Source organism: Heterocephalus glaber, unplaced genomic scaffold (genome assembly GCF_053883595.1).
Source record: "Heterocephalus glaber isolate CG9 unplaced genomic scaffold, H.glaber_assembly_v1.0 deba00000818, whole genome shotgun sequence".
Classification (NCBI taxonomy): Eukaryota; Metazoa; Chordata; class Mammalia; order Rodentia; family Bathyergidae; genus Heterocephalus; species Heterocephalus glaber.
Window position 1 is genome coordinate 7,309,407 of NW_028258164.1, and position 13,392 is coordinate 7,322,798.

The window sequence follows — 13,392 nt, forward strand, 5'->3', positions numbered from 1 at the left end:
GGAGTAAACTGGCCTCCTACCTGCGGCCCTGATAGAAACAATGGCTGTGTTATTAACCTTGTGTTGGGGGATAGAATTACAAACAAAATCTCACTCAAATGAAGAAAACCTCTCTACAAAGTTAGACAAGAAGCAAAACAGTTTACTGATTGAATAAACATTAACCAGAATATGATGAGCATTGCAGACAACATGCTAAGAAATTGCAAAGAGGAAAGAAAATCTCAACCTTTTATTTAGGCAGATGCAGCTCATTACATATGTATTCTCAACAGGACTGTAACTAGTCCTCAACTAAGTTGACTTAACAGAACCTCTAGTCACACAAACGGTAGTTCATCCTAGATCCACTTGGTAATTGCAGTGGTTGCCTGCATGAAACGTAAATTCCTCTTTATAAAAGGAGGTAGTTTTGCAACTTGAGCAAAATACGTACTCTAAAATAAGTTAGGGTTCTAAGCTAGAGAATTGGCTCCTACTGCCATTCCTAGATGCCACCACCAGTCAGTGCTGGTTGTCCCCATGGCTTGCTATCACTGCTGGTCTCTGTTCTTGATCTCTCCTGATTTCTACTGCCACTCTCCGGAGGTCTTCAGAGCTAGCAGCCCCTAGTGTTTGTACTTGTAGCTCTTTTCTAACACAACCATTTTACCTATACCACCTTGGGATAAAAATCCTGAGTAGATTGACTAGATCTTCCAAGTCCATACTACCTCACAAACAAGTCACAAGTAGATTTGAAGAACCACCAGAGGGAGATTTTGTCTGAAAAGGGCCTATGTTATACAGCACAGCAGGATCCAACCTGAGAAGTGTGAGAAGAGTGCTACTTATATAGCAGCAGCCACCTCGTGATTATTTCAAATTCAAGCCCATTGATTGGTCCAAATTCAATTCTACTACTTGGTTCAAATTCAGTCTCACTGCTTTGGACCCACTGACCATGAACTGAATTCCCTGAAGGTGTGAACCGAATTAAACCTCTTCTCTTTTAAATTGTAGTTACTGTGCTCTAGTCATGAGAAAGCTGACTAATACAACATTTAACCTCAATTTTTTCCCTAAAGGCCCTATTTCCAAATATAGTAAGCTTGTGTGTTAGACTTCAAAGTAAGTTGTGGGGAAACAATACGCAAAGTCCCTGACATACAAAATCTTGGTTATTGCCCACTAGTCCACAGTGGGGCACTGTGGCACTATGGACCTCCAACTGTCTGCAGGGAATAGCCTTCAGAGCTGACAGCCAAGGGACCTAGAAGGTTCAAGAAGAGTGCTAGTTGATGTTTTTTGTCCACCAAATTGTTTGATGACACATAGAGGAACATGTGATGTGTTTCCATAGCAGGTAGCCAGGAACTCCAGCTATACAGTGGTTAGAAGTCTTTCTGAGTTTAAAAGGGAAAAAGAAGGGTTTGGTATGAGACTGGGACAGCCTGTATGCCCTGAGGTAGGGACAGGCAGAGAAAAACTGTCTCCAAGGAGAAGCAAGGGAGCTGTGGCATAGATACATGGCCTAACCCAAGCCCAGCCTACAGCAGTGCAGGCCAGCTCTACAAGTTGCATTGTGTCAAGAAGAGATCAAGCTGGGCTCTTGGTTTAGCTGAGCCCAGGAACATGGTAAGAAAAGAAGGTTGCCTGGGCATCTGTAGAGACCATGACATCAGAGCAGTGACATCACATCCTAATGTCCAATCAGAACTGATGCTCACAACTCCAGTTCTCAGAGGACCAGAACCCTGAGCAAGGTGACCATGGCTCACTTCTCCCCTATCCTGCCATGGACTCTAGGTTTCTCTGTTATGTGGCTGTTTGCCCTCTGGGAGCAGGTAAGTCCAATAGGCAAGGAGAGTTTCCCAATTCTGAACTTGCTATTTCCTGAATCCTTCACTTCCCCTGGGAATGCACCCTCTCAGGCTTGTTCCTGAGTTCCTTCTCTATCTGCTTTCCCCACAGGCCCAGTGGAGACTGGAGTCATCCAAACCCCAAGACACAAGATCAAAACAAAAGGACAGGAAGTGACACTAAGATGTTCCCCTATGTCTGGGCACCAGAGTATGTACTGGTGTCAACAGGCTGTAGGTCAGAGCCTCGAGTTTCTCTTTGCATATTACAGTGAGTTACAGAGAGCAAAAGCAAACATCCCTAAGAGATTCTTAGCTAAGTTCCATGACTCTCTCACTGAGCTGAACATAAGCACCTTAACATAAGCACCTTGGAGCTGGAGAATTAAGCTGTGTACTTCTGTGCCAGCAGGGGGCACAGCTGTGTGGAGTCCCCAGGATCCTGTGCACAAACTCCTGCCAGCACAAAGTGGAGCAACCTGAAATGTGACATGTGTGAAAACCTACAGGACAGACAGGTGTGGTGGTGCATGCCTATAACCCCACCTCTTTGGAAGGCTGAGGCAAGAAGAGCACAAGTTCAAGCCCAACCTAGGCAACTTAGTGAAACTCTCCTTCAAAATAAAAAAGAAATAGGGCCACAGCTCAGTATGAATGCCCTGGGTTCAACCTCCAGCACAAAAAAAGAGAAAGAAAAACAAAGATACTGGATTCTGAGATTACAGGAGGAAAGAAAAATGGTTTCAGGTCTCTGGAAAGTGCAGCCCTTTCTACCATTACGAGAAGAGAAATTAAGGCTGGGAGATTCTTTCCAGGCCATGTGTTACTTCAGTAAATTCTCTCCAAAAGCAATCCTTCACCTGACACTGTACCATGGGAGGTACCAAAGGAAGAGTTTGTAACGTAACAGCTGGCTCCCTCTTCTATGGGCAAGAAATTTTGTTTTGAGGTCAAGCTTGTATAATAATAGTGTAATGTGGGTAGTAACATCACAGAGGTTGATTTTGTAGAATTGAAGGAGAGTACATCGAGATTTAAGAAAGATCTAGAAGAGAGAACTGAGAAAAGGTGGGTGAAAATAGAGTTGCAAGGTGAATTAGGGCAGTGTTCTATGTGACACAGGCTCTCTTCACCTCCTTCTAACACCCCAGTACCCCTCAAATATTGAGCAAGGCCTGGTAGACACTGGTGTCACCTGGCAGCCAATCCCACTTGAGGATATCACTAGATAGCCAGTGGCTATCTGAGATGAAAACCCTGGAGTTGATTATGAAGTCTTCCTTCTTGACTTCTGGTTTCAGCTTCGTCTCCTCAGGGTACAGTCAGATGCTTTCCAAAACACAGGTGAAACCTTGTCAGCCCTGGCCATGCATGGACAAGGACCTGCCAGTTTTCCCAAGATCCATTCTGCTTTCCAAGGATATCATACTTCCACTGACCCCCCAGATCCAAGCACCTTCTGTGCCTACACAGCCCTTCCCAACCTCTCCTAAAAACTCAGCAAGCTTTGCATCTTTTCTTTCTGTGCTTGCCCCTTCCAGGCCTGGAGGGACCCTCTTCTCCCTGCTTCCAATACACCCTGCTTGTCAGGCTCCCACCTGCCTTCCTTCTCCCTTTTCACTCTGTTGTTCCCAGATTGTATTGCTCTATTGACTTCACTTTCATAGGAAAAGCCATGTATATACTTGATGCATCAATATCAATTTATATAGAGTCCTGGAATAATAGTCATCACTGTTTTTCCTTTGTGAAGGATTCCTTTTACCTGAAATGTAATGGATGGTCATTATGAGTCATCTCAATTTTCCAGCCTTATCTCTTCTCCAATATGGTGAACAATTGTGTTTTTAGAGTCAGGGTTGATGACCAAGGCTGTAGTCTCCTAACTGTGTCTAAGGCTGGCATATGGAACAAAGAAAATATGATGGGGCCGGGGATTTAGCTCAGTGGTTCCGGCGCCTGCCTCACAAGCACAAGGACCCGAGTTCGATCCCTGGTACCAAAAAAAAAAGGTCTGTTGTTTATTAAAGATTTCTCTATTTAAAAAGAAGAAAATATTATAGTAATAGTCATCCAGGTTTATAGTCCTATAACTATGAAATTTCTCAACACAACTATGCTTTTCCACAATCCCATCCTTAGGGACTTAACACAGCTAGAAAAATTGTCAAAGCTTCTCAAAAATTAATTTAAAAACTGAAGAAAAATTAGTTTTTCTTAATAACAGTGTCTTATTCTTGCTAATTAGAAAACATTATGTATGACACACACAACTTAAAGGAGGAGAGATTTATTTGGCTTACAATTTCCAGTAGGTGCAGTCCAAAGCTAGCTGGTTCCAAGGCAGAAAAGGCATGATAGAAAGTCTTGATGGAAGAGGACTGCTTACCCCATGGTATCCAGGAAGCAAAAAGAGAAAGGAGAAGCCAGAGAGCACAATGCACTTTTCAGGGTGGTTTTACCAGCCTCTGCCAACCATGTTCTAGCTCTGAACACAGAGATTTTAGGGGACATTTTAGATCTAAACCACACCAGGTCGTTTATTTCCAGATATAAAAACCTAGAAGTAAATATGTAAAATCTAGAAACAGTCTTTATAAAATGGACTGTCTAAAATCTGGTAATAATAAAATGCAAAATATTAAAAGGTATGGGTCTAATTAAAAGGAGCTATGGAATACAGTGTTTCCAAGGTTGGATCATCTTGCAAATATCCCACAGTTTATTTTATGACCCTTTATTCTGGCTTGCCTTTTTCACTTTAGTATACTAAGTGCAATAGTGTAGAATTTGTTTCTTTTCAAAATGTAATGTTCATTTCATACATATGGTGGGTTTTTTTTTTTTTCTCCACAGGCTTTGAAATCCTACGCATGGATTTGAAAATCAACCCTAAATAAGCGGGCCAGTTTGGGAAGGCAGTCAAATGGGTGTGTGTGAGGGGCTGAGGGCTCAGGATCTCCATTTCTGGTTTAGTCAGTAATGAGCAGGTGGCCCCAGGTGTGATTCAAGGAGACTGTGGACCACTGGCCCCTTGGGGGCGCTGTGGATCCACAGTGCTTCAGGGAACCCTGTGTGTGCATTGCGGGGGGTGGGTGTGCAGTGATTTGGGAAGTGGTCCAGGAGAGCAGAGCTGAAAAGAATGCCAGGCTGCCTGCGTGGATCAGGGAGGTGGTGTGAATTCACTGGTTGGGGTCTGGGCAAAAGGAGGTAAACACAGACTCGTTGTCCAGAGAAGGGAGAGGGTCCTACAGGTCTCAGGGTGCTCAAGAAGGAATATTCTCTGCTCCTGCATGGGCAGGGGAAGGTGAAACGGCTGGGGAGGCAAAGGTGGAAAATCAGCATCAGGTCAGGGGCTGGGGCTGGCAAAGGGGAGTTAGTATGGACAGAAGTAAGAAGGTATGTTCTTAGCATGGGTGGGTGGGGGAGGATGCTCGCCCAACCCAGCCTCAGTTTCGGGGCTGTGCAGGGCAGGAATGGTGCATGGTACACAAAATACAGCCTGGGCCCTGCCATTGGGTGCAATGGGCTGGGTGGCCTGCAGGGAGAATAAGGTCAGAGCATGACATATGCTTTTGTCAGAAAGACCAAAGCTGTAGTGCCTTTGAATGCTCACCTCGGGAGGCTCCATGCTGAACTAGGAGATACCTCGGGTTCCTAATGCTGCCATGGGCTTCTGGTTCTTCTGTTGTGTGGCCCTTTGTCTCCTGAGAGCAGGTGAGTCCTGGGCACAGCTGCAAAGCCTCCAATCTGTGTTCCCTGTTCCTGAATACAAGTCAGCTGAGGATGGCTCTGCTCTGCCCTTAGCTTCTGCCTCCTGACCCACAGGGCCTGTGGATTCCAGAGTCATGCAAACCCCCAAATACCTGATCCAAGTTAAAGGACAACAAGCAACACTGAAATGCTCCCCCGTTTCTGGACACCTCTCCGTGTAGTGGTACCAACAGAATCTGGACCAGGGCTTCCGGTTCCTCATTCAGTATTACAGTGGTGAAGAAAGAGACAAAGGAAACATCCCTGACCGATTCTCTGTGCGGCAGTTCCCTGACTCCAGCTCTGAACTCACCCTGAGGGTTTTGGAACTGGGGGACTCGGCACTCTTTCTCTGTGCCAGCAGCTTGGCACAGCGCTGCATGGTCCCCAGCCTTCTGTACAAAAACATTTCTCTTTATTCCAGGAAGTGACCAGGAAGGCAGAGCTGCCAGCCAGCCTGGCTCAGGCCCTGGGAAGTTCACAGGCCTTTCCCAGACACTTGCTGCTGCTGGCATCTGTGATCTGTTTAACCATCTCAGAACTGGTGCCAGTTCAGCATCATTTTACCTGTCTGTCTGTCTGCAGGAAAACTGTACCAGGCCTCATATTCCATAGCTGTCTGATACCTATTCCTCCAACACCTGTCACTCTTTCACTGTTCACCTAGTAGATTTGTCCTCTCCTCTGATTTCCCCTCCTCAGATCCCAGTGAGTAGGAAGGGAATGTTATGTATCACACATGATTATAATGAGTGGTTTCCTGACAAGGCTAAGAAACACACTACTTCAAGGCCAAGTATATTCTCATTGGGATGAGAAAGAAAGGCACAATTACTGCACCGTAGTCCTCTTGCTGCGATATAGAGAAAGCCATGTGATCTCTCTTGTGGCAGCCTATGGGTAGTGTGGTCTCCAGCTGCAGAACAAAAGGATGGGGCATTTGTTAGGGAAAATGCAGTTGTCATGTGCAGACATGATAAGCCATAGGGGAAAGAAATGTGACCTCATCACTCGTTAATTTCTTCTATTCTTTTACTCAACAACCATTTCTGGGCTCCCCACTTTGTACAAGGATGTTCACAGAAGATAGAAAATGAGAAAAAACTGAACTTTTTTAAAAGAAAGAAAATGAGGAAAATAAAAATCTTGGTTATCCAGAGTAATTTCCTTAGTTTTTCAATTATGCAAATCAAATTTTCTTTTTTCCTCTCTTTTTCTCTTTCTCTGACTGCCCCTTTCTGCCAGCTTTTAAATACTTTTTTATTCTTGGCAAGAACATTTAAATGAGGTCTACCTTTCTAATAGATTTTTAAGTGTACACTGCAGTATTGTTTCACATAGAGGCACAATGTTTTACTGATGGAATTTAAATATGTAGCGGAACTTTCTACCCTTGACAGCAACTCATTTCTTCCACCCAACAGTGGAAACCACCATTCTACTCTTTGTTTCTTGGGGTCTATTTTTGATGCCTCCTTAAGTGGAATTATGTGGTAGTGTCTTTCTGTGACTGACTTATTTCAATTAACATAATGTCCTTCAAGTTTATTAATGTCATGGCATATAGCAGAATTCACTGCTTTTTTTAAGGCTTCATGACATTCCATTATATGTATCTACCATCTCTAAGGTCTGTAGTATTAATTATATTACATTTGACTTTTCCTATGAAAATCATCCATCACATCAGTGGTAGGGACAGTTTTAGACCTGCAAGAACTAGGTCCATTAAGGCATATTCCTAGTTAATTCTTCCCCTCAGAGAAGTCTCAGAAAAAAATAATAATGCCATCATTTATTGACAATTTATTACACACCAAAAAGACTTCTTCATTTGCAAAATTTGTAAATTCAGTTATCACAGAAAATACTAAAGGGCAAATACTATTATTGCTCTCATTTTATAGTTGAAGGAATTGGCCTACAGTTAAATAATTGGACCAAATCAAATAGCTGCTAGGGTACAGAACTGGGACTCAATGACTGGTCTAAGTCTCATGTTTCTAACTCTGTGCTATAATGCATTTTCACAAAGAGAGATACCTCTCTTCAAAATCAGAATGTTGTTCCTTTCATCCCTATCACACCTTATGGCTTTAATGTAATCATTAATAGAATTCAGTTTTACCAGGAGTTAGTGATATAGACAAAAAGATAAGCAAAGTGCGATGTACATTTCCAACCCAAGCTCACCAAGACTGAAGTCAGTTTCTTGACATATTAGGTTGAATTTTTTTCCATCTGTAAAATGGGACTATCAATCTCTATCTGCATGTCAGAATTCTCCAGAAAAACAGAACCACTAGGAGCTATCAATTTTCAGTGTAAGATATTGCCTAATGAATTTACAGATGCTCATAAAGCCAAAATCTGCAGGGTGGGCTGGTGGTGCTGGAAGAGGGAGAGCTGATTCTTCAGTCCTAAAGCTACCAGCTGGACCTTTCTCTCTTACCTGAGGGAGGGGTGGACTTTTTGTCTCATTTGTGCCTTGAGTTGATTGGACAAAGCCTGCCCACATTATGGAAGGTCATGTGCTTCACTCTATGATTAAAATGTTAATTTAATCTAATGTCAAAATCTACCAATTTAAATGTTTATCTCATTCAAAAATATCTTCAAAGAAATACCCAGAATAATATGTGGCCAAATTATCTGAACACTTGTGTGTGGTCCAGTAAAGGAGACACTTAAAAACCATCACACCATCTTCAGAGATGTACAAAATTTAGCAAGCATAAAGCACATAGCACGTTTTTATCCCCTTTGCTAATCTTAGCCTTTTCCTCCATTCTCTCTCTACAAAGGCAAATATGGAAACATACTGTCTAGTCATCATGCAGCTGAAGACCTGCAAGTTGCCGAAATAAAAAAATACATACATCTGACTATCATTACATGAAATTAATTGCAGAATGTAACATACACCCCTATCCAGACATTTAAAATCAACTTTACTGATATATAAATTACATGTAATACACATTACACATTTTAAATAAACTGGTCAGTGATTTTTGAGCAATATACGTGATTACACAAAGGAGAATTTGAGACACACGGGTCTGAAGCTACCGGAGAGTCACAAGGATTTTCCCTAATATTCTAGACTACAGAAATGGTTAGATAAACAAAACCAGTGTGTCATTGGGGAATTACATCATTACAGAAATATAATAGACAAGGACTTAAAAATTGTTTTACAAAAAGGTCAGTAATAACTGTATCAATTCAGACAGAAGTGCTCCATCCTATGATCTGGAGTATGAGTAACCACTCATTTTAGATTTGTTCCTGAAGGGGACAAGGCGTGGCCCTCAGTGACAGGAAACCTCTGGGGCCCAGGCAGGGAGACTGGGGACTCAGAATGACTCCTCCTAGTGAACCCCATTCCCCTCTGCCTCATGGGGTCCCACAAGACTCCTCTGTTCTGCCAGGACCCTGCCATGAGCCTCAGCTTTCTCTGTTGTGTGGCCTTCTTCCTCCTGCAGGCAGGTGAGTCCTGGGCAAGGGACCTGGCATAAGATTTCAGGTCCTAGTCCAAGCCTTTCCACCGGGATTGCAGCATCAGCTTTTCCCTCTTTCTCTGCAGGTCCAGGGAATGCTGGCATTTCTCAGACCCCCAAGTTCCAGGTCCTGAGGACAGGCCAGCGCATGACACTGAGCTGCACCCAGGATCTGAAGCATGACAGCATGTACTGGTACCGACAGGATCCAGGGCTGGGGCTGAGGCTCATCTATTACTCATATGATGTTAATAACACTAAAAAAGGAGAAGTCCCCGATGGGTACACTGTGTCCAGATTAAGTAGCAAGAACTTCCCCCTCACTCTGGAGTCAGCCAGCCCCTCCCAGGCATCTGTGTACTTCTGTGCCAGCAGTTACTCCACAGCGCTACACAGCTGCCTCCACTCTGCACATTAAGGCCAGGGAGGCCCTGCACCCTGGAACTCAGTGATGCCCTGGCAGAGGTCTCAGCACAGGGATGTTGGGACTCCAAGGATACTGAGTTTGCACTGCCAATGTGCATCTCCAGACAATCTCAGCCAGGCCTGGATCCAACCCTGGATACAGAGGAACCCACTGTTGCTCCTGGATGGTGATTCCCTGACTGACATTTCTAGCTATAGGCTTGACTCTACACCTTGCAGCATGTTTGTGATTTGGACATACCTGGGCCCCTTGTCCCGGAACCACAGTACCTCTCTTGAGAATTTTCCCCCAGCTTCATCTCTCACGTGGTCTCTGCTGCTACTCATATTTTCCATTAGGATGGTTGCTCTCTAGAGTCCTACTAGGTCCTTCCTCTTCCCACCTCTCTAGTCTTTGTACTACATCCTTGCTGCCAAGCCCTCATCCAAGCCTGACTCTTCCAGTTGCAGAGATGTCAGCAGTACCTGCTCTGGCATAGAGCTTTCCTTTTCTTAGAGGCTAGGCCTTACCTGAGGCTCAGCAATGCCCCTCCTAAGGGAGGTTTACTCTCTTTCCTGCCAAGCTCAATTTCTCTTCTATATACTCTCAGGGCATCATGTACCTGTTACTCAGTAGAATTTAGCACACTTAGAATCTTCCAGAACTTGGCTGATTATTTTTCTACCCAACCAGAGTTTAAGGGCTGCAACTGTCCTCTTACCTGCCACACTTACCTTACTGTATTGAGAACCCAGTTTATAGAGACGGGGTGAGTGGATGGCTGACCACATAGAGGGAAGAACCAATAACAAAACCACCTTAGATCACACATTAACCCAGCAGAGATTGAGCATTAACTACAAGAAGTCATATTCCTTTCATTGCTGGGCTGTGTTGGGTCTTGAAATATTACGAGTAATCTCCTGTCCTTGGTTGCCAGATCTGGCTTCTTTTTTTTTAACCTTCAGGACCAGACTTCCTCCAAAGTCCATTCTTTCCTTCAGCCTCTTCCTTCACAAGAAATCTAGCCAGATCATAAATCTACTTCCAGAATTTCATCTTAAAGTTTTCTTTCCTGGAAACCACTTCTGGTACCAATAACTCTATGTAAAGTCTCCATCAGTGAAAGAGAATCATTAGCAGTATTATGGGAAGAGAGGGTTTATCATAAGAATTAGCCCTTATTCATCTGTGGCAAAAGCTGAAAAAGAGCAGGCTGGAAGGTCAAGGAGATGGCTGGTGGCCAGAGCTCTTGGACGGATGGTTCAGAAGCAAAGGCTGGAGCTGTAGGGGATGATGCTTAGGGCACACCCAGCCATTTTGTGAAACCTAAAGCAGGAGCAGCAGAAATCCATGGAAACATGCTCATACAGAAACTGTTGTCTCTGTCGGGGCTACCTCCATGGGTTTATGGCTGTTGGGTAAGCCTTGCTGCTGTTGGCCACCACTTGAGAAGATAAACTAGGCACAGAGTGTAGAAGAGAGAGACAATGCCCTTGGTCTGCTGCAAAGCTCTGCATGTGGCAGTCACTGTCTCCCTGCATGATCACAGTACTCTTCCAAGTGTAATGGTGAAGCTTTTACTAGTATCTTCTAAATTCTAAATGAATGCCTCCTTGACCGCTCTGACCCCAAACCATTCTGGAAGTGTAGTTTCCAGACTGGATAATTTGACTTAACACCATCTTGCACAGGATGGCTTCTTCCAAAATGATACTTCTAGTCACCCACCTTCTCAACCCTGCTGTGTTCTTCAGACTCCTATTCTGGCACACTTGTGATGCCAGGTGAATCACGCACAAAACTGGGAGACCTTCATTCTGGATTTTCCTTTCATGATTATGATTCCAGTTGTCCTCCTACTCAGAAGTACAGTTTTAGCTGTTGCTGTTATCTTTTCTTTCATGAGTTGCCATGATGCTGGAGTCTTGCCAAGCAATATTAATTTATGAATAATGTGACCTTTTAATCCACTCAAATAAAAATATACAACTCCAGACTGGAGAACTTTCTTTTTTCTCTGAATAAGTTAGAACTAAGAAACCAAGTACTTTTGCTCCTTAATTGTCTAACTTTGACCAATGGAGAAGCAAATCTCTGATGTTAGGACTTGGCATCCTAGTGGTTTTCACATATCAGATTCGGGTTGCCCAGTCCAGCATTCGGAACATGTGAAAGTTAGTGAATTTCTGCAAGTGAAGTAGTCTGCTTTGGATTATGAAAAGAGTTCACCTGTTGAACCAGTATGGGAGCATTCATGTACATGAGCCAGTTGTCAGTTGGTATGGACATTTTCACTTTAAACTGGCATATTCTTGAACCCAAGGAGTATGTAGTCTACAAATGTAATTCTGCTACCTATGCTATTTCCTGGAGTTTTGAGTGAGTGGGAAAAGGAAAAAAGAAAGAATATTTTTAGGTTTTAAATTTTTCATTTTTAAAATGCACACATATATAAGCATAATTTATAGATATCCTTTCTTCTTTCCTTGTGGAAGAACACAGAATGTGAGAACTCTGTATCCAGACAGCCCTGCGGCTGAAAATTATGACCTATAAATTGATTTTGTTTAAAAGAAGCTTATAAATATTTAAATCAGTCACCCTAGTATTTTATAATGTAAGTTGTGTATTCCGAGGTTGTGGGGATTGACAGAGGAAGTGATATCATCGTGGGAACCGCTGTGTGGTGATTAAGGAAGCCTTCCCTTCCCTGTCCGACCTGGTTAGCCCTCATCCTGTGCTGACCCTGCCATGGACACCAGGCTCCTCTCCTGGGTCGCCCTCTGTCTTCTGGGGACAGGTGAGTCTGCAGAACCCCAAGCAGGTTCATTGTGTGTGTGTGTGTGTGTGTGTGTGTGTGTGTGCGCGCGCCTATGTATGTGTGTATATGAGTGTGTGGGTTTATGTGAAGGGTGACTGTCACTATTTTTTTCATTCTATTCCCAACTTCTGTCTCCACAGATCACACTGAAGCTGGTGTCTCCCAGTCCCCCAGTTACAGGGTTACAAAGAAGGGACAGAATGTAACTTTCGGGTGTGCTCCAATTTCTGGTCATGGTTTTCTTTATTGGTACCGACAGACCTTTGAACAAGGCCTGGAGTTCCTAACGTATTTCCAGAATGAACTCGCATCAGACACATCAAAGATGCCTCCTGAGCGGTTCTCTGCTGAGAGGCCTGAGGGCACCTTCTCCAATCTGAAGATCCAGGGTGTACAGCAGGGGGACTCGGCTGTGTATTTCTGCGCAAGCAGCCACAGTGGGGTACAGCCACCTCCTTCCTGCTCACAAACCTCCTTCTCTCTCCTTGCAGCTCCTAGAGACCCTAAAGATAATTGGACATCTGTTGCCCTTTGTGTAGAAAGAGAGCACAGAAGAGCTCTGCAAGCATCGTGGCTGTAAACATGGGTAGAAGGAAACTCTCATGACGTGCTGGGTTTTAGAAGTCCTCAATGAGCCCAAGGCTGCAGGGTGAAGATTAGATGTCTTGGCACTGGTGGTCAGAGCTGTGACGGGCGGTCTTTTCTAGGACTTCAAAGTTGTGGCTCACCTACATTAGCTTGGGCCACACACAATGTGCCTGCCCCCTCCACCCCTCCGTCTGTTGACCCAGCTGGTGTCTGGAAGGCTTGGGGCTATACATACACTGTTTGTTCAGAAGTCTCTTTCATCCTGTCACAGTGAAAGTTTTCCACAATAGCAAATTTGTTTTCTTTTTTGAAGTTAAAGTCTTTGTTACATTTGTGACAGTTAACTGATAAACACATTAATGGTAATAATAAAACTTCTTTTGCTTAGTTTAAAAATTCATTTCTTTCATTTTGCTTTCGTTTTCCAATGCTTCCACCCTGATATGTAAACTAACATGCTTTTACTACCATTTCAGC